A 21,883-nucleotide genomic window follows, 5' to 3' on the forward strand; every position below is an offset into this window, starting at 1 on the left:
TAGCTTGTCCTTAATTTGTGGGACTTGTGAATACAATAGAAACAGAAGTTCCTATACGCTTAAAGACTTACGAAGCATCATATCTAGATACTAAAGCTTACATAAGATATGTTCTTAACTTGCTAGCTTTACTCTAATACATTTATTGCAACCTGGAAGCCAAATCTAAATTCAACGTTCTTGGAGCCCTCAGACTCTGGAACATTGTTATATGGACTTTTAGCCAGTTGTCTTTCTACCTACCTGTGTTTCACGTAATCATAAGGGTATCTCAGCATTTATGTCCAGGTTCCATCCACATAGCTCATAAACACCTTTGGGGCATTCTTCTGGAGGCGCACACTGAGAATGGAAGGATAAACCCGAGGCCAAGGCACACACAGGCTCTGCGGGCCACTTGGTAACAAATCAGGTCTTCAGAGCCTGTTGATCTGGAGGGGCCCACGGGATGGAGTTGAGCACACATCCTGATACCAGGGACGCTTGTGCGGAGGTGGTGGGTAGATGACAGACAGGACCTTGAATGCAGGGTTCCAGCCTGATCTGAGAACAGCATTGTTCAAAGGGCAGGCATCTCAAGTAGTTTTGCTAGGAAACTATCACCAGACTTCCCCTTCCTCGTTCTCAAAATAAGGGAGAGGAGAAGCAGAGGTAGAGGAAATGAGCCTCGTTTAGGCCATGTATAACTGATGCTTAAAATATCAAACCAGAGGAGGCCGCAAGTTCAGCCTAGGAAAGAATAGGTACATTTATTTAGAGCAAGAGAGTGTTCTGGATATTTGTGAGGGACAGCATGTAGCTATTTCTGATTTTTAGTTCCGCGTCTAAAACCATGTGAATGCTAAACCAACTATATCAAGCTTTACGAATTTAGGAATCTTAGAACATGAACAAGAATTCTTTCCAACCCTCCTTTTGTCTCCCATCAACGCTTCCTCCCTCCCTCCTTCCTTCTTTAACATGATTTGAACCTATAATTGGCACAGGTCTTTATAGTAATAGGTGTAACCCCTGGTGGTATCTGTTCTTCAAGGAATTTACAAAACCGTGGAATGAAGTGTTAACGTATGAAAAATAAGATGAGGCATATTATGATGGAATATGTTATCGGCTACAAGTTCCTGGGAGAGAGAGATTAGTGTGAGTCAGCATAGTTAGAAAATACTCTGATATGTAAGTTGATCAGTAAATGGAGTAGCCAAAGTTGAGTAAGGACTAGGGAGTTGGAGGCAAGAGATACTTCCAGGAGGAAATGACATCAGCAAAGACGTGATTATGGAAGCAAACATGGTGGGTTTTAGGGAAGTAGATGAATCAGGCAGCTCAGCAATCATTGAATACACAAGTCAAAGAAAGGCTTAGGTTATAAAGCTAGAGACTTGAATATGAACTTTGAAAGTCAAGTTGGGGAAAGATTATAGAAAATATGTCCCTATGTTAAGTATACAATCACTAACAATTAAAACATCTGGTAGCACCTGAAAGTTTATAAAATCTTCTTCCCATGCATTATTTCAGCTGATCTTTATGAACTTTGGAGAAAAATCTGTAAATGAGAGGGAAAAAAAAGTTTTAAAGAAGAAGACAGCTTGTACAGAGACTTACAGAGCTCTGTGTGGTGGAGTTAGGACTCAAGCCAGAGTCTCTTAGCTTTATGACTTAGATTCTTATGTTAAATTAAACACTACCTCCTAAATTAAGCATCCTCTGATTCCCCTCACTAATATCAGTTTCATCTTTAATAGGGCACTTCATCTGTGTATTCATTCTATTTCCTCCACTGGTTTGTAACTCTCCTGACGTTTGGAATTGTATCTTCCGCTTCTTTTCTGTCTTACATAGGGCTGGACTCCTAGAGGATATTCACACATTAATTATTAATGAATGAAATAAATAACAAGTGCGTGAAGTAATGAGCAGATATATGAGAAGGAACTGGAACAAACTGCACATTACTCTCTGGTAAAATATTTAGACATGCCAGTGCCTATAATCCAGAGACTTTTATTTTATTTTTCTAGGGTAGGACTAAGACACTGCTATTTCTTACTTGCTATTGTGTTTCTCTACACATGGCAGAGGTTAGCATCTAGGCTTCCTATTATCTGTGTTTGAGAGGAGCTGGGAACCTTCCTCAGATGGAAATATGGACAATTCAGTTCTTTCAGGACAGAAGTAGAGTGTATATAATTTCAGTAAAAGAAACAAAAGTAACCAAGGCTTCTGTAGTTACAGGTCTCAGATCTTTGGATGAGTGTGCTTATGACAGGTCTGAAAAATATAAGAGGGGTGATCCTTTCTCCCCTCTTGTCTTTGTAGTATCTCCAGGAATGTGCCATTAGGTAACAGCATATGTGATTTAACAGAGAGGCTAATGAATGTGATTTAACAGAGAGCGCTAGTGGAGTGAGGGGCCGCTCTCTGGCCTCCTATGGGCTGTGTAGACCAAGCAGGCTCACTGATGTCCATCCCATTCTGTGCCTGGTACGCAAAGGATAGCACCCAGGAGAGCCAGCGACTGAGGCAGAAGGAAAGGGAGGTGCTGGTTTCCAGATAACAATGCGGGTGAGCGATTTATCCTTAAGCTCATCCAACATCATCCCCAGAATATTTCTGTCCTTGTATGGCTCCGAAAGCTTTGGAAGCATAGTGCAAAGGCCTGATGGTAACAGCTGTTAAAGGCTCCCTGCAGATGGAAATGAAAGCCAAACTTGCATGCACATGGGAAGGAGATTATCAACCAACTATTCCGATTTCTCCCTGGATCTTTGTATCAAAGAATGTGTGTTTCCTGAATAATAATGTCATGTCTTTCTGTCCAAGACTCCAAGACCGTCTGTCGTTTTTCCACTTATTGGGAAGGAGGGAAGACAGAGCATAAATATTTTGTACTGTGACCAGCCATTTCAGTTTGACTGCAATTATTGGTCACCATAGCTTCTCCCAGTGCTGTTGTTTATAAATTTATATGGCACAAATTATTCATATTTGCTAAAAAACTAGAAAGTACACACACTCACACACATACATCAAAAAGGCTTAATGGGTTATCAAGTCTTACTTAGTTCTATAAGAGGAAAAATTCTGTAAATGTAAATATACTTAAAATTCTTGAACTGTACACTTTAGGTTGCTTAACATGTTAAGGTTTTTGTTAGTGATTTTAATCCCAATTAAAAATAAAACCTAAAGAATTCAGAGCCAGGGCTTACCCGATGGCTCAGTGGTGAAGAATTCGTCTGCCGATGCAGGAGACAAGGGTTTGATCCCAGATCCGGGAAAATCCCACATGCCACGAAGCCCGTGTGCACCACAACTGTTGAACCTGTGCCTCAGAGCCCAGGGGCCACAGCTCTGGAGCCCAGGGGCCACAGCTACTGACATCTTCTCCCTCGAGGGCCCGTGCTCTGCAACAAGAGCAGCCACCACAGTGAGAAGCCGGTGCATCATAACTGAAGGGCAGCCTCCGCTTTTGGTAACTATAGAGAAAATCCCACATGGCAATGAAGACCCAGCACAGCCAGAAATAAATAAGTAAACAGTTTTTTAAAAATTTAGCAACAAAGTTTAAAACTCAAGAAAATAAAAAGCAACACTCTATTATCCAGATACAAATAATTTATATTGTCTAGCAATAAATATATATATCATATTTATAGAATGTATATTATATAATTATATTTAATAAGTATTTTATATGAAATATATATTAATATATTTGAATTTATGGAATTTTGTGTTTATATATACACACATGTAGATATGTTTGTAGGCATACACACATGTCCCCCCCACCACACACACACACCACTTTGTTATCTGATTTTCAGTCTTCATGCAATTTAGCATAGGTGTTTTTCAGGACTATTCTGTATCTATACCTATGCCCTGGGCTGTGTTTAGTCGCTCAGTCATGTCCAACTCTTTGCAACCCAATGGACTGTAACTCACCAGGTTCCTCTGTCCATGGGATTCTCCAACAACAATACTTGAGTGGGTTGCCATGCCCTCCTCCAGGGGATCTTCCCATCCCAGGGATCAGACTGGAATCTCCTGCATTGCAGGTGGATTCTTTACCAGCTGAGCTACCAGGGAAGCCCATCTATTGCTATAATTAGTCTTAAAAGCCCATTGTAAAATGGTTCTCTGCTCTATTCAACCAATCTCCATTGGTTGTCTTCAGGTCCACACATACAAATCAGATTTTTGCTCTTAAAAATAGAGCTTCAAATATTAGCATCATCACATATCACTGAGGATTATCTAATTATTCATTGATGACTTTAATGTCCACATAGCTTATCCTTCCCAAATCCAACTATCTTAAGTTGAAAAGTGAAAGTTGCTCAGTTGTGTCCAACTCTTTGTGACCCCATGAACTATACAGTCCATGGAATTCTCCAGGCCAGAACACTGGAGTGGGTAGCCTTTCCCTTCTCTAGGGGAATCTTCCCAACCCAGGGATCAAACCCAGTCTCCCACATTGCAGGCAGATTCTTTACCAGTTGACCCATGAGGGAAGCCCAAGAATACTGGAGTGAGTAGCCTGTCCCTCCTCCAGTGGCTCTTCCTGACCGAGGAATTGAATCAGGGTCTCCTGCATTGTGGGCAGATTCCTTACTAGCTGAGCTATCAGGGAAGCCATTATCTTAAACTGGATTTCCCCAAAACAGATTCTGAGATGAGGCTTTGGGTACAAGTGATTTATCTGAGATATGATCCCAGGAACACTAGTAGGGAAGCAAGACAAAGGAGGAAAAGTCAATAGCAGGTGGATTACTGAGTGGGTTTCATGTTTGGGGCCTGGGGTCCAATACAACTAAAGACCTTCAGAGAGACTATAGAACTGACTTTAGAAGCGCGTGTCAAAGAGCCAGTCAACTCGGGAATTTAGCCACTAATTCTCTTCCCCTATCGATTAAGAGTCAATTGATTCTCCACCCCAAGAAGGCCAAGGAAATGCTTGTGTCCAGAGAACACCCAGGCAGGGAGATGCAGGAAAGCGTCACATTCCGAGAGCTTCCTAGGGTAGCCCCCAGGATGGACCAAAGAGACACAGAAGACTGTCCACATCTTCTGCTCCCCTGCACTCTCAGAACTTGACTCCCTCTTCTCTGACGACGTGGTCTCCCCACGCCCTGACACCTGTTGCCGGTAATATCAACCCCACTTCCACAGTATCATACCCTCCAGCTCCCTCCTGTCTTTCTCGTTCTGTTTGGTACCTGCCAGCATGACAACTCTTCTGCCACATTGGAACCTGTAATACATTGATTCATCAACCCTCCTCTGTCACTTATCCCCTGCAAGTCATCATGTCTATTCTTCACCATCATTATAATCACTCTCTTTGCATGTTGCTTCAAATTCTTTACCTGCCTCTTTAAGAACTGAACTAGCCTGGCAAAACTCGTTTCCTTAGTTAAATCCAAATTTCTGTCATCTCTGTGCATGGGCTCATATTGTCTTCTATCTTCTCTTCTTCTGAAACCCCTCATATCTGTTCCATGCTCACATTCCAGCTGATTATCATGTTCTATTTCTTCAAGAAAATGAATCATTCAGAAGAGAACTTTCTAAGCTCTCACCATGAGCATCTCCCCGCTGCACTGGCGTCCCTCTGTTACTGTTAGTCTGGACGAGCAGCTTAATGTCTCAAGGACTGAGTTGTGTCCTAGATCTTGCTTCTTGAGAACGTAATCAATTCCTTGTTCATTTTCCTGCATCACCAACTTTTACCTTTATCTTTTACATCACTTTTATCAGGACATAAACATGGTAAGTATTTCTGCCATCTTAAAATTACCATCTTGGGACCAGATGCCTGTCTAACCTAGGCCTGTTTTCTTTGTTCTGTTATAGTAACCACCCCGCCCAAATAGCCACACTTAATACCTGCAGTTTTTCTCCTTATCTCGAATCAGTGTTTGTTAAGTTTCCATTGCCACCACTCCATCAACACTTCTCTTGTAAATGGCACCAGTGGAATGCATCTTACTAAATATAATGGCTAATTCTCCTCCTCACCTTATTTGACTCTTAGGTGTATTTGAGTCACTTGATTGCTTTATTTTCCTTGAGATATATTCCTCACTTGCCTTCAGGAACAGTTTGATTTTCTGGCTATCATCTTTTCACATTGATCTTTCCTTCTTACTCTCCCACCTTATCTCCACAAATTCTTAGATTGGAAATGCTGGGATTTAATTCATCTTCATCATTATTTTCTATTTACACTTAATTCTAAAATCTACTCCTCTTTATCTATAGTCATGTCATTAATCAAGCTCTTGGATTTAAGCACCGTATGTTTCCTAGCAAGCCCAGATGTATCTTTAATCTAACCCTGGGAATTCCAGAAAAAACATCTACTTTTGCTTCACACTCTGTGCTAAAGCTTTTGGCTGTGTGGATCACAACAAACTGGAAAATTCGTAAAAAGAAGAGACTACCAGACTATCTTACCTGTCTCCTGAGAAACCTGTATGCAGGTCAAGAAGCAACAGTTAGAATGGTACATGGAACAGACTGGTTCAAAATTGGGAAAGGAATATTTCAAGGCTGTATATCATCACACTACTTATTTAACTTTCATGAGAATTCAAGTTCATCATGAGAAATGCTGGGCTGGATGAAGCACAAGCTAGAATCAAGATTGCTGGGAGAAATATCAACAACCTCAGATACGCAGATGATAGCACTCTAATGGTAGAAAGCAAAGAGAAACTAAAGAGCCTCTTGATGAGGGTGAAAGGGGAGAATGAAAAAGCTGCCTTGAAACTCAACATTCAAAAAACTAAGATCACGGCAGTTCCATCAGATCCAGTCTCATCACTTCATGGCAAACAGAAGTGGAAAAAGGAAAACAGTGACAGATTTTCTCTTCTTGGGCTCCAAATCACTAAGGATGGTGACTGCAGCCATGAAATCCCAAGACGCTTGCTCCTTGGAAGGAAAGCTATGACAAATGTAGACAGCATATTAAAATGCAGAGACAGATTAAAATACAGATCAGCAAAGATCTGTATAGACAAAGCTATTGTTTTTCAAGTAGTCATGTATGGATGTGAGAGTAGGACCATAAAGAAGGCTGAGCATCGGAGAATTGATGATTTCAAATTGTGGTGCTAGAGAAGACTCTTGAGAATCCCTTGGCCTGCAAGGAGATGAAAGGAGTCAATCCTAAAGGAAATCAACTCTGAATATTCATTGGAAGGACTGCTGAAGGTCCAATACTTTGGCCACCTGATATGAAGTATCAACTCATTGGAAAAGACCCTGATGCTGGGAAAGACTGAGGGCAGGAGAAGGCAGAGACAGAGGATGAGATGGTTGGATAGCATCACCGACTCAGTGGATATAAGTTTGAGGAGACTCCAGGAGATAGTGAAGGACAGGGAAGGCTGGCATGCTGCAGTCCATGGGGGTCCCAAAGAGTCAGACATGACTTAGCGACTGAATGACAATAACCTTCTCCCAGATCTCTAAAATCATATATACAACCCCTTTGTTGCATATATGATTAATACAGCTTTAATGGCTCTGTTTTAATATCCAAAAGGCATAGCAAATCTCTGTAACCAAACCCAAATACCTGATCTTGTCTAAATCTGCTGTTTCCTCAGTCTTTCCATCTCAGTAAGCAGCAACACCAGTCTTCTAGCAGTTCAGTCCAAAAACTATAGAGCCCTTCTATGCCCTATCTTTTTCTCACATTTTATAACACCCATCAGCAAATCTTATAAGCTCCAACACTCAAACTATATACACATGTCAATAATCAGGCTGGTCCAATCTACTATTATGTCTTGCTTGGATTATTATCTTAGCCTCTTAACTGGTCTTCTGCTTCTGGTTTTTCTTCTGTGATGTTTAATTTTGACACCAGAGCTAAAAGCAATTCTTTCAAGGTTTGAGTCAGATCAGTTATTCTTTGTTTGAAACCCAATGACAATTTTGGAACTCATTCAGTAAAAGCCTACAGGGTTTGGCATGGTCAAGCCTTATGTTATCTCCATGAGCTCATCATCTCCCCCTCCTCACCCCTTTCTCATTCCATTCCAACCTCACCAATCTCATCATACTTCGGTTGGGTCAGACAGATGCCCCCCTCAGCATTTTTGCCCATGCTGATAGCTACATAGCTCAGTCCTTCCTACATAAATGAGTCACTCCAATTTCATTTTTCAGATTTTCCCTGATGAACTTATTTAAATTGTAGCCAGTTTCCCCACATCCTCCTATTCCTTATGCCCTTCCAAACTTTATTTTTTCCATAGCACTTACCAACATATGGCATGCTATTTTTAAAAATGGATGCATTTATTTTACGACTCTTTTTCCTAGAATGCAAGCTTCATAGGGCCAAGGATTTTGTCTACTGGGTTCTCTATGCTTAGAAAATCACCTGACATGTAGGAGGTGTTCAATAAACATTTATTGAATAAATCATTGAGTAAGAACCTAGTTTGGTTTTGCAAACAGGTTATTGCTGTGTGATCTTGGGCAAGTCTCTGGAATATTCCAACTGTGTTTCCTCATCCATACAATCATATAGTAGACATAATTTAAAGTATGGTCATGAGGATTAATGTATGCAAAAGATCCTATTGCAACACTTGGAATGAACTGTATCATCAATAAATCCACTGAATCTATTTTCCCAAAACAGATTTCCTGAAATGAAAGTGAAAGTGAAAGTAAAGTCACTCAATCCTGTCTGACTCTCTGTGACCCCATGGACTGTAGCCTACTAGGATCCTCTGTCCATGGAATTTTTCAGGCAAGAGTACTGGAGTGGGTTGCCATTTCTGTCTCCAGGGGATGTTCCCTACCCAAGGATCGAACCCAGGTCTCCCACATTGCAGGCACTTTACCATCTGAGCCACGTGGGAAGCCCTTTCCTGAAATGGAAATTACCAATATTTCTTGAAAACTGCAAAATTTATGTCTTCCATATTTTCCTTTGTTCTGCCTGCCCTCAGGTACTTTTTACCTCTGCTTTCTATTTTCCACATATTTTGTGAAGCCAACAGTAACCATTTATCTTCAGCTGCTCAGTTGATCAGAGTGAATGGATTAGTGGTCTAGGTAGTCAGTCACTTCAGTTGTGTCTGACTTTTTGCAACCCCATGGATTGTAACCTGCCAGGCTCCTCTGTCCATGGGATTTTCCCAGCAAGATTACTGGAGTGGGTTGCCATGCCCTCCTCCTGAGGATCTTCCTGATCCAGGGATAGAACCCTCCTCTCCTGCATTGCAGAAAGATTCTTTATCACTGAGCCACCAGGTGATCCTGAATGGATTAGCTCAATTCAGTCCAGTTCAGTTCAGTCACTTAGTCATGTCTGATTCCTTGTGACTCCACGGACTGCAGTACACCAGCCTTCCCTGTCTATCACCAACTCCTAGAACTTGCTTAAACTCATGTCTATCAAGTTGGTGATGCCATCCAACCATCTCATCCTCTGACATCCCCTTCTCCTCCGACCTTCAGTCTTTCCCAGCATCAGGGTATTTTCCAATGAGTCAGTTCTTCGTATCAAGTGGCCAAAGTAATGGAGCTTCAGCCTCAGCATCAGTCCTTCCAATGAATATTCAGGACTAATTTCCTTTAGGATTAACTTGTTTGATCTCCTTGCAGTCCAAGGGACTCTTCATATCAAATAATCAGCTCCTTTCTTCCTTCTTTCCTTCCTTCCTTCTGTTCTTCCATGTCCCTAAAGACCACTTGTAGGTAATAGAAAAGACCTAACAGACTTTAAAGAAACTTTCCCAGGGACTAAAAACTTCATTTTAAAGCTAAAATGTACATTACTGAAACAGATTTGAAAGAAAATGACTGAGATGGTGTTGTTGCTGCTGCTGCTAAGTCACTTCAGTCGAGTCCGACTCTGTGCAACCCCGTAGTCGGCAGCCCACCAGGCTCCTCCGTCCCTGGAATTCTCCAGGCAAGAACACTGGAGTGGGTTGCCATTTCCTTCTCCAATGCAGGAAAGTGAAAAGTGAAAGTGAAGTCGCTCAGTTGTGTCTGACTCTTAGTGACCCCATGAACGGCAGCCTACCAGGTTCCTCTGTCCATGGGATTTTCCAGGCAAGAGTACTGGAGTGGAGTGCCATTGCCTTGTTAGATGAATGCAAAAATGTGTTAAATTGTTATACATTTAAATAAAGGTGTCTTGATAGAGGTAATACTTGATTTTAACCCAAAGGATGGATTGGTACATTGATAAAGTAATTAATGATAACTGCTGCAACAAATAAACCCCCAAATAATATGGGCTTAACACAACAAATATTTATTTATTGCTTATGTGAATTGAGCTTGATGTGAATTGAGGGGCTCTTCTCAGTCACTCCTCCCCTAGGTGATGATGCCCATCACCTTCTCAATATGCCACCTGCAGTATCTGGCCTCCAAGGTCACCAAGCACATCCTTTCTTTCTGCTGGTTCCAGAATAAAGCAGCTTATAGGCTTAATGCAGAGTCTTGATTCAGTGTGACTTTACTCAGGGAGCACTGCTCTGATTCTCAGGGTGGTTGGAACTGCCAGAAATGGTTGTAGGGTTCAGAAACATGCCAATACCTGGCAAAAACCACCACAATATTATAAAGTAATTAGCCTCTGATTAAGATAAATAGATTAAAAAATTTTTTTAAAGAAACATTTGAAAACAACAGAGCATTATAGCCAGTGCCCCAGAAAGGGTGTTGTGAGTTTCACAGTGTGGAGTTGGAGAACAATGGTGGGCCATTCTCAACCTTATTACCATAAGGCAAGTAAGATATTCCTGAGACTGACATGGAAATGTATGAGTCTGTTGAAAAGACAGAAACATCTATAAATCAGGTAAACAGGTGTGCATGGGATTACAGGTTCATTAATGAAGTGATGGGCCTTTGAGAGAGAGAGATTGCATTTCAGCAATTGTCATAACACGTTTGTTTATGGACTGTGACCTTGGAGGCCAGTACAATGGCACTCTGCATCTTTTGAGAAGATTATAGTGTAATTATAACTTTAATGGGCTTCAGGCAAAGACTCTTAAGTAACCAGAAAGCTCCTATTTTCTCTCTCAGGAGAGCATGTGCTGGTGATATATTGGAACTAGCTCACAGGTATGGCACTACTTAAAAAGATCTCAGCAATTAAGAAAGAAGACAAATGAATTTCCAGAAATAAATCCCTTACATTTAGAAGGGGACCTTCAAACATAAGCAGTAGCTACTTACCTTCTGTGTTTCTCTTTATTTCTCCCCCTGTCTTTACCTCTGATTTCAGTCCTCTGTCTCTCTTACTTCTGGTCTTTCTATCTGTGTTGTTTCTCTGTGGACCTGCCTTATCTCTATGATCTGGCCTGAGCATCTGTTTGAAAGGAAGATCAACTCTGCCCCACAGACTATATAATCCTTCACACTCTAATGAAATCATAATTTAGTGTCTATTTTTCAAGACACTGTGCCAGGTCAAAGGAGAAACCCAAGCCAAAGCTCGTAGTTCCATTGTCTTGATGAATGTAACAGGAAGCATCATATAAAGCTAATGATCCAAAATGGAGACTATTCTAGTGGATAGAGCAGATGCTCTGTAATCAGCTTGTAATTTCTGTTACAGAAAATTTACTGGATTTTCTAGTAAAATCCAGTAAATTTTACCAGACCAGCCAGACCTAGATTTCGTTACTTCTGGCTATGCAACAGAATTCTCTGATGTCTCTTTGATGATCTACTTGAAGGCACCTTTATAACAGCTGAGAATTTACATTTTACCTCAATTTGGAAAGGACTCTGAGAGGCAGGATCATCCATCCTCTTGTTCTTCAAAATAAAGAGAGAGATGAAAAGAGAGATGGGATTCCCTTCTTCTTTTTAAGGCTTTGTCCTGGAGCAAAAGAGAAATTTCTATTAAAAGAACCTAATATTTATTAAACATCTAAGTTGTGCCAAAGACCGTGCTAAGCATTTTACATGAATCAACTCATTCAGCATGGACCACAATCCTGCAAAGTAGGTGTTAGTATCAGGAAACTGAGTATGGGATTGCGTGGCTACTGTGGGCTGGTTCTTTGTACCCACTAACCTCATTCAACTGCTGAGTCATTCTTCATGGTGGGCATTATTATCTCTAAGTTATAGGTCAGAAAACTAAGGTTTAAGAAGTTTAATGTTTGACTAAGGCAACACAGCTGGTGAATGGTAATTTTGAATCTATGTTCAGACTGTAGAGTACCGAAGTACTCTACTCTTTAAAGTGCTTCCTTTCTCGCCCATCATGCTCCTCCTGAGCTCATTCCAGTCAAGATATTATGTCCTTATGTCTAACCTAGATTCCAGATAGGAATTTGTCTTTTTTCCCCACAGTATCAATCACCAAATCAAAAACATTTATTATGATTTTTCAGGATTTACTCTGTGAAGTCTAGTGCTCAGAAGGGAAAGAGATAGAAAAAGTGAGTAGGAACTGGTCCCTGCCCTCAAGGAGTGTTGGTCCTAATTGGGAAGAAGAAAGAAAAGCTTGTGATTAAGTTGCATGGCTTTTCTGGACAACAATGGAAAACATGTCGTGAAGCAGGATGTGACAAATGACCGGAAGAATGTTATGGACAACATGTGCTGGAGAATTTCAGATGAGGGGGAAATGGGGAGCAGATGGTCACATAATACACTTTCGTATATTGATGTTTAAAGCTCATCATTAAGCCCTTCAGTAATCTTTTGTTTAGGATAAATCTCAGCTTTCCTTAAGAATATTATTCCCTGCTCCTCTCAGCCTTTCCCTGCTTCTTAGAAAAGCACTGAACAGCATGACGAATGAGTTAATGTTTCTTAGAGAAGGTTGGCGTCCAAAAAACAGTTGTTGAATTGGATGAATAGAGAGACTCTTTTCTGTGAGTTCCTATGTGAGCAGAGCCTGGATGACTTGCAGGCAGTTATGAAACCAGGGCTGTCCCAACACAGTCTCCATTCTGATACCCTTGAGTAGATAAAAACATACCCTTGGGTATTTTCACATAGTTCTTGGGATTGGAGAGCATGACCATCCACACACCCAAACCTGATTGGTCAACTTAAGCATGAGTGGGAGGTGGAGAAGGAAATGGGGGAGATTTTCCCAGCACTCTCTTAGCAACAAGACATATCCTTCCCAACTAAGTGGTAAGTATCTTTATTTATACACTGCTAGGTAACCTCTTTAAAATGTCAATACTCTTGACTCCGGTGTTACATAATCTCCTGCTTTAAAAGGCCCGGGAACCTGTTGACAGGGCTGTATGAGGGGTGATCTGATGTAAGATCACTGCTGTCGGGCTGGAAAAAAAAAAAAGACCAGTTGGGAAAGAAATGTAAAAAACTTGGAGGGCCAAATCAGCAAAACACAGGAGAGCCTGGAAGTAAATCATACCTACTTCACCATCCTGCCAGGGACTAAACCCTGGTGAAAAGTTCATGGCTGTGGAAATATATTAACCCTTTTTTTTTTTTTTCTTTTTTCCCCTTAAATGAAATGTCAAACACAAATCCCAGGAGACCAAAAGGTTAGGCCATCATAAATGCCCTCTATCTTGAATCAAAGGTGACAGAGAGAAGAAAAACAGACTCGATGACCTTGAGAGATTGTATCTCCTAGACAGTTTTCAGGATACACATTTCACAAAGAGTGGTTCAAAGTCACTTTTGGGTCCCTTCCTGTTGTCACCTGATAAGTTCAAGACATCCAGTTTGCAAGCAGACAATTTCCTGTGAAGAAACTGCCAACAAACTTTGATTCATGTTCTCTGTTTGAGGATGTTAGAAATTTTATCAAGAGCCTTTAATTCCCTTCTTCGTGTGAACTGAGTTCTGTGACAGGGAACACAATCACCAAGCCAGGCTACTCCTGGGGGCTCTTGAGCAGCTGAGCCCATGACTCACTCATCCACCTGGAGACCACAGACCTCAGCGAGCCCTGCAGGCACAGAGTTGTGGGAAGCAGACTCCAGTGCTGGAGTCTGAGGCAGAAGGTGCAGAGCTTTACTTGGAGATGTGCCATTGTCATTTAAAGTCACTCACTTGCAGATTCATTATCTTTCAGTTCAGTTCAGGCGCTCAGTTCTGTCCACCTCTTGTGCCCCACAGACGGCAGCGCACCAGGCTTCCCTGTGCATCACCAACTCCCGGAGTTTACTCAAACTCATGTCCATTGAGTCGGTGATGCCATCCAGCCATCTCATCCTCTGTCATCCCCTTCTCCTCCTGCCCTCAATCTTTCCCAGCATCAGGGTCTTCTCAAATGAGTCAGTTCTTTGCATCAGGTGACCAAAGTATTGGAGTTTCAGCTTCAGCATCAGTCCTCCCAAGAATGTTCAGGTCTGATTTCCTTTAGGATGGACTGGTTGGACCTCCTTGCGGTCCAAGGGACTTTCCAGAGTCTTCTCCAACACCACAGTTCAAAGCACCAGTTATTCAGTGCTCAGCTTTCTTTGTGGTCCAACTCTCACATTCCTACATGACCACTGGGAAAATCATAGCTTTGACTATCTGGACCTTTGTTGGCAAAGTAATGTCTCTGCTTTTTAATATGCTGTCTAGGTTGCTCGTAGCTTTTTTTCCAAGGAGCAAGTGCCTTTCAATTTCATGGCTGCAGTCACCATCTGCAGTGATTTTAAAGTCATTATCTTTAAATAATGCTAATTATATTACAAAGGCGGGCCTCCCAAGTGGCTCAGTGGTAAGGAATCTGCTTATGCAGGAGACTCAGGAGATGGGAGTTTGATCCCTAGGTCAGGAGGATCCCCTGGAGAAGGGAATAATGGCAAGGAAGATCCCCTGGAGAAGGGAATGGCAACACTCCAGTATTCTTGCCTGGAAAAATCCCATGGACAGAGAAGCCTGGTGGGCTTTCATCCATGGGGTCACAAAACCCATGGGCACATTGGGATTTTTAATATATACCGTGTTACAGCGTATCAGCAAACAGCTGTTTTAATCTAGGTATTCCATTGTCCAAGGAGAAAGGAGCTTGTAGGAAGGATATGAGCCAGAGAAAATAAAGGCAGAACAGAGTGATGGTTTCAGGGCAGTTATCAAAACCCTGTTTACTAATCCACCCAAACCAAAACAGAGACAAAGGAGTGAAATTAGAGGCAAAGATAGAAGCAGGAAGAGGGTGAAACAAGAGACACAGGGGGTGTCTTTATTGTGGAGGCTGAAGATATTGACTTTGAACTTTCATGAGACACATTGTTTCAGAGTCAACTGTCTTTGGCCACTGTTGCGTGCAGCACGTGTGACTGTTGCTCAGTAGAGTTTACATGGAAGATAAGTGGATGGATGAATGATGGAGTCCCTTAAGGAGTCACTGATATTTTCCTCAAAGTGATGGCCTGATCAGCCATAACAGGTTATGTCTCAGAGTCCGTGGGGGCGATGCCTTCCAAGCGTGACCAGACTACCTTGAAGGCCATCACCCTGGAAATCACTTCCACCTGAAACTCTTCACTGCCTGGCAGAATCTCACTCCGGCTGGGTCGGCAGCACTCCTTCCCGTCCAAGGCCTTTCCTGCTTCTGCTTAAGCCCATCTGCACGTGGCTGCAGCATGTGATCTCGCCGGCTGTAGGACTACAGATGACTGACAGCCATTCCCTGAGAACATCGGGTCTGCCTGTAGCGGGGCTGTGCATGGATGGCTCACGGTGACGGGATTAAGTGCTGAAGCTTCTCCAGGGACAGCCCATGCTCAGGATGCGTGTCTGAGATACTGTCAGACATGGCAGCCGGGGAGGGGGATGGCTACTAGGCAGCGATGCCTGCCAGGCATGAAGAACATCACGGAGACAAAGCACCGAGGTCCACCTGCAGGCCAGCTTCCCTGAGCTCCTTATATTTGTCTGTCTGGCCAGGAAGGTGTTGGTAGGAGGTAAAGGACTCCATCTGCCTTGCCTCCTTTACTGAGTGATGTTTTGCCAGTAATTAAATGTGTTAAAACCTCAAAACCCAGCTGGAGGCCTCATAGACATAAAACACTCTCTCCTCTGTGTCCAGGGACTAAACTTCCTGAATCAAATGTCTGACAGGACATGTGAGCAACAAGGAAGTAGGAAGGGAAACCCGGTAACTGTAGCTTTTGGAACCATCAGAACCAGAATGCACGGGGGTTTGACCACTGTCAGGGAAGAATCAGTCCACTGAATTCTCAAGTAGGATTACTATATATATATATATATATATACACATACTGCTCAAAAAGTCAGATTCAGAAGAAAGTGTTACTCTCAGGAACTCTCGACTTTCAGTTGTAAGTCTTTCTTCATGAGGAATATTAAGGCTTCAGTGAAAAATGCAGGTCTTGACTGCATTTCCTCTGCTTAGAATGGAAAAAAAAAAACAAAAAACGGACATTCTCACATTCCTCCATTATGACATAGTCACAAATGGAACTAGACTGGGGAAAAAGGCCTCCCACATCCTTTGTGGATTCCAGTATACATATATATTTTTTAACCAGTCCAGTGAGCTGAAGTTTAGAGTGTCCTCCAGTTTTGGGATGAGGGCAGGACTTAATTCCTCTTATTTACATCCCTCCTTTCCTATCCCACCACCTCTTCCAACCTCACATGGCCTTGCAGGCCAGGGCACTCCCCAAGGAAGTATGCCCATTCCATTTGCCAATGGGGCTCAAAATTCTTCAGGAGGAGAAGACGTGTGCCCTCTGAAGGCAAGTTCTGATCACTGTTATTAAAGCTAATAATAGGCAGTGACAGGCCCGGGGGACTGAGGCATCTGGGCTTGTTCCGATGGACCCTGATCACTGTAATGTGGGCCTTTCTTTGGGGAAGCCTGTCCCCACGTGCTCTGTCTTCTTGCTGGGCAGGCAGAAGGTGACCTCCTTGAGCCATGGCATGGATCCCTTCTGAGAGAAGCTCTGACATGAAATCAGCACATCCGTTCATCACTTGTTCTCTTCCTGTCCCTGGCATCTGACTACCCAGCATTGCCCTGCTTGCTGTTGGTTATTAATGAGCTTCTCCTTTCTTTGGCCAGTTTCCGGAATCTTTAGCCACCACAGGTGCTGTCTCTTCCAGAAACACTGGCATTAGTGTAGGCTTGCTGCCAGTGACTCCTGTGGACATAAGATCATTTCGAAATATATGCTGACAGAGGTCATTCACTTCTATACCCCACTTATAGAATGGGCCACAGAGGCTGCAGAGTTGCACTGGATTGCCCAAGTTCAAACAGATTATTGTGTCTGACCAGGAATTAGGATCTATGTGTTCTATTAAATAACTCCAAGATCACCGATCATCCTTATTAACTGTTTTCAATGATTCTACTCCAAACTCCATGATTAAAGTTCTCTTGTTTTCCTATATTCATTTCCCTGAAGATCTTACATCTCACTTTTTTATCCATCCTGCTCTTTCTAATGTCTATGCCTTCTTCTACCACGTTTCCTGTGTCTGCACCCCCACCCACCCCAACTATTACTCTATTGTTCAGTCACCTTTAGGAAGGCACACAGAATTGAGCGAACAGAAAATAAGTGCTGTTATGACTTGCCAGTGAAGCCTGAGGGAAGTTATTAAGAAGCAACTCTTCCCAGGGATGTTTCTCCTGTTACTGTTATAATTGTGACTGAGATTTCAGTCTCAAGGGTTAAAGTATCATGATTTCCCTTTCACTTTCTTTTATTTGCAGAGAAGAGAACATATCCAAGGAAGAATGCCTAACACAGTACTTCCCAACCCAGGTCACAATGCAAGGTGAAGAACCATCTAGAAGTGTAGGCACGCAATACAGATGGAGAAGGGCATATGGAAAGGGGTGAACAGAGTAGATGCCAGGGAGGGACAATCTGTGGATGGGGGAGGACCACACCAGTTGGAGGAAATGATTTTCCAACTTTGGTTTGGTATTACCAGACAATGGAAAAGAAGGCAGGTGAGTAAGTTTTGTTTCAAAAAAAGGAATCCGGCTGGATTAGAGGAACGTAGGGCTTTCTTAGGAGAAGGCAATGGCACCCCACTCCAGTACTCTTGCCTGGAAAATCCCATGGGCAGAGGAGCCTGGTAGGCTGCAGTCCATGGGGTCGCTAAGAGTCAGACACGACTGAGCGACTTCACTTTCCCTTTTCACTTTCATGCATTGGAGAAGGAAATGGCAATCCACTCCAGTGTTTTTGCCTGGAGAATCCCAGGGATGGGGGAGCCTGGTGGGCTGCCGTCTATGGGGTTGCACAGAGTCGGACACGACTGAAGTAACTTAGCAGCAGCAGCAGCGGCAGCAGCAGGGCTTTCTTGGTTGCTCAGGCAGTAAAGAATCTGCCTGGAGTGCAGGAAACTGGGGTTTGATCCCTGGGTCAGGAAGACCCCCTGAAGAAAGGAAGGGATACCCACTCCAATATTCTTGCTTGGAGATTTCCATTGACAGAGAGGCCTGGCAGACTACAGTCCATGGGGTCTCAAGGAATCTGACACGACTGAGTGACTAACACTTCCATTTTGCTTTCAGAGGAATGTGGTTGTGATTAGGCCCCCTAGGAACCAAGGTAAACACGAGAGCTCTAATGCTGTGATGATGGTTTGGAGAATCAGAAACTGAAAGCAAGAGGGGGTGGAACACTGAAGGACTGGACATAGGAGATGTAGTTTCTACTCTCAAAATCCTTACTTGACTTTGAAGATGTGATTTCTCCACTGGGGGCTTCAGCCTTCTTCACTGTAAAATGAGTCAGTTAGACTTGATCATCCCAAGGTCTCAACTGTATTTTTCCAACTGCATTGACACCCAGATTCTCTAACATTGCAATTCCATTTGACCAATCTGTCCAGATATAACCTGTTGGCATCACCACAGAGAAGCTAACTCATGTCTTTTCTCTTCTTCTGCATGACTCTCCTCCAAAGGCCAAACTCTTCTATATCAAACACATCCAAGCATTTTTTGAAACCCTGTTTTACTGACGTCACAAAGCCCTGGGGGCTCCATCCTGGTGAAATTCCTCCCCACCTTACCCCTGCCTCTCTTCTCCCTAAACCCATCCCTGCACCTAGCAGGTCGAACTCATTTAAAGTGTAAATGATAGCAAATCAGGAACCTCCTGCTGCTTGTAATGATAACACTTCCCATAATTTGCATGATAAAATTCAACTGATTTCAGACCGCATTTCTTAGGACAGATAGGTGACACTGGGCTCCATGAGGGGAATAAATTACCACCTCAGGTTCTATGCCATCACAGTTGTGAATTCGGATTGGCTGACATTCAACTCCAAACAAAAGCACAAAGCCTTGTCTAATGGAGCAATGAAAAAGCATATCTAGGAAATATTAACAAGTTTCGCATGGTAATTTATGCAAATACACGCCATAACTCAGCTGAAGAGGTTCAGCTTACACCTATAGAAGGGAGCCGCACTAGCCAGGGATTTTATGGAACTGATACCACCTCATTACATCTCAGAGGTTGTGGGTTTCCATGCAAATTAGCACTGGAGAAGGCAAAGGTGGCAATTAGTCCTCGGACCACCGGCATCAGAATCACCTTGGCGTGCCTATTAAAGGCAGTTCCCTATGGCAGACCCATTAAAATCATAAGCCCTTTGGAGTGGGCCTGAGAACCTGCATTTTAATAAGCTTCCCTCCCCCCACCCCAGGCAGTTTAGACTGTCTTTCTGACCTTGGACTCCACCGTCAGTACTGTCTACATCTAGGTTATGCACAAAATGATCTACTCTCTTACTCTATGAATTGGCTAAGTTGCTTAACTATTTTCACCCTCAAGTTCCTCATCTATAAAATAAGAAGTCAATCCAATGACCTCTTAAGTGTTTCAAGCTGTGATTCTTTTAAGTCTAAACATGGGCCAATACTTCAGGACCAGCGAAACCTGTCCTCGGGTATGTTGATAAACTGTCCAGAATGGCTGTGTAGCCATGTCTCTCTGGGGTTCTGCTGTCTTCCAGGAACAAGAAGGACTGCACAGCCTCCCCATCCATCTCTGCTTCCTTGATTTCTTGACTGCACAGTCTCTTTTCAGTCTGGAAGCCATGCTTACCCCGCTGCTTCTGCTAGAGCTTTGTCTAGACTCAGAACCTTTCTCCTATTGGTGACTTCAGTTCAGTTCAGTTCAGTCGCTCAGTCATGTCCGACTCTTTGTGACCCCATGAATCACAGCACGCCAGGCCTCCCTGTCCATCACCAACTCCTGGAGTTCACTCAAACTCACGTCCATTGAGTCGGTGATGCCATCCAGCCATCTCATCTTCTGTCGTCCCCTTCTCCTCCTGCCCCCAATCCCTCCCAGCATCAGAGTCTTTTCCAATGAGTCAACTCTTTGCATGAGGTGGCCAAAGTATTGGATTTTCAGCTTCAGCATCAGTGCTTCCAGTGAACACCCAGGACTGTTCTCCTTTAGAATGGACTGGTTGGATCTCCTTGCAGTCCAAGGGACTCTCAAGAGTCTTCTCCAACACCACAGTTCAAAAGCATCAATTCTTCGGTGCTCAGCTTTCTTTACAGTCCAACTCTCACGTCCATACATGACCACAGGAAAAACCATAGCCTTGACTAGATGGTCCTTTGTTGGCAAAGTAATGTCTCTGCTTTTGAATATGTTATCTAGGTTGGTCATAACTTTCCTTCCAAGGAGTAAGCATCTTTTAATTTCATGGCTGCAATAACCATCTGCAGTGATTTTGGAGCCCCCAAAAATAAAGTCTGACACTGTTTCCACTGTTTTCCCATCTATTTCCCATGAAGTGATGGGACCAGATGCCATGATCTTCATTTTCTGAATGCTGAGCTTTAAGCCAACTTTTTCACTCTCCACTTTCACTTTCATCAAGAGGCTTTTGAGTTCCTCTTCACTTTCTGCCATAAGGGTGGTGTCATCTGCATATCTGAGGTTATTGATATTTCTCCCGGCAATCTTGATTCCAGCTTGTCCTTCTTCCAGCCCAGCATTTCTCACGATGTACTCTGCATATAAGTTAAATAAGCAGGGTGACAATATACAGACTTGACGGACTCCTTTTCCTATTTGGAACCAGTCTGTTGTTGCACGTCCAGTTCTAACTGTTGCTTCCTGACCTGCATATAGGTTTCTCAAGAGGCAGGTCAGGTGGTCTGGTATTTCCATCTCTTACAGAATTTCCCACAGTTTATTGTAATCCACACAGTCAAAGGCTTTGGCATAGTCAATAAAGCAGAAATAGATGTTTTTCTGGAACTCTCTTGCTTTTTCCATGATCCAGTGGATGTTGGCAATTTGATCTCTGGTTCCCCTGCCTTTTCTAAAACCATCTTGAACATCTGGAAATTCACAGTTCACGTATTGCTGAAGCCTGGCTTGGAGGATTTTGAGCATTACTTTACTAGCGTGTGAGATAAGTGCAATTGTGCAGTAGTTTGAGCATTCTTTGGCATTGCCTTTCTTTGGGATTGGAATGAAAACTGACCTTTTCCAGTCCTGTGGCCACTGCTGAGTTTTGCTGGCATATTGAGTGCAGCAGTTTCACAGCATCTTCTTTCAGGATTTGAAATAGCTCAACTGGAATTCCATCACCTCCACTAGCTTTGTTCATAGTGATGCTTTCTAAGGCCCACTTGACTTCACATTCCAGGATGTGTGGCTTTAGGTGAGTGATCACACCATCATGATTATCTGAGTCATGAAGATCTTTTTTGTACAGTTCTTCTGTGTATTCTTGTCACCTCTTCTATTGGTGACTTAGGCTATTTTAAAAATTTAAATGTAGTTGATTTATAATGTCATGTTAGTTTCAAGTGTACAGCAAAGGGATTCATATACATATATACATGCCCGCGTCAGTCGTTTCTGACTCTTTGTGACCCCATGAACTGTAGCCCACCAGGCTCCTCTGTCCATGGGATTCTCCAGGC

Source organism: Bos indicus x Bos taurus, chromosome 16 (genome assembly GCF_003369695.1).
Source record: "Bos indicus x Bos taurus breed Angus x Brahman F1 hybrid chromosome 16, Bos_hybrid_MaternalHap_v2.0, whole genome shotgun sequence".
Taxonomy (NCBI): domain Eukaryota; kingdom Metazoa; phylum Chordata; class Mammalia; order Artiodactyla; family Bovidae; genus Bos; species Bos indicus x Bos taurus.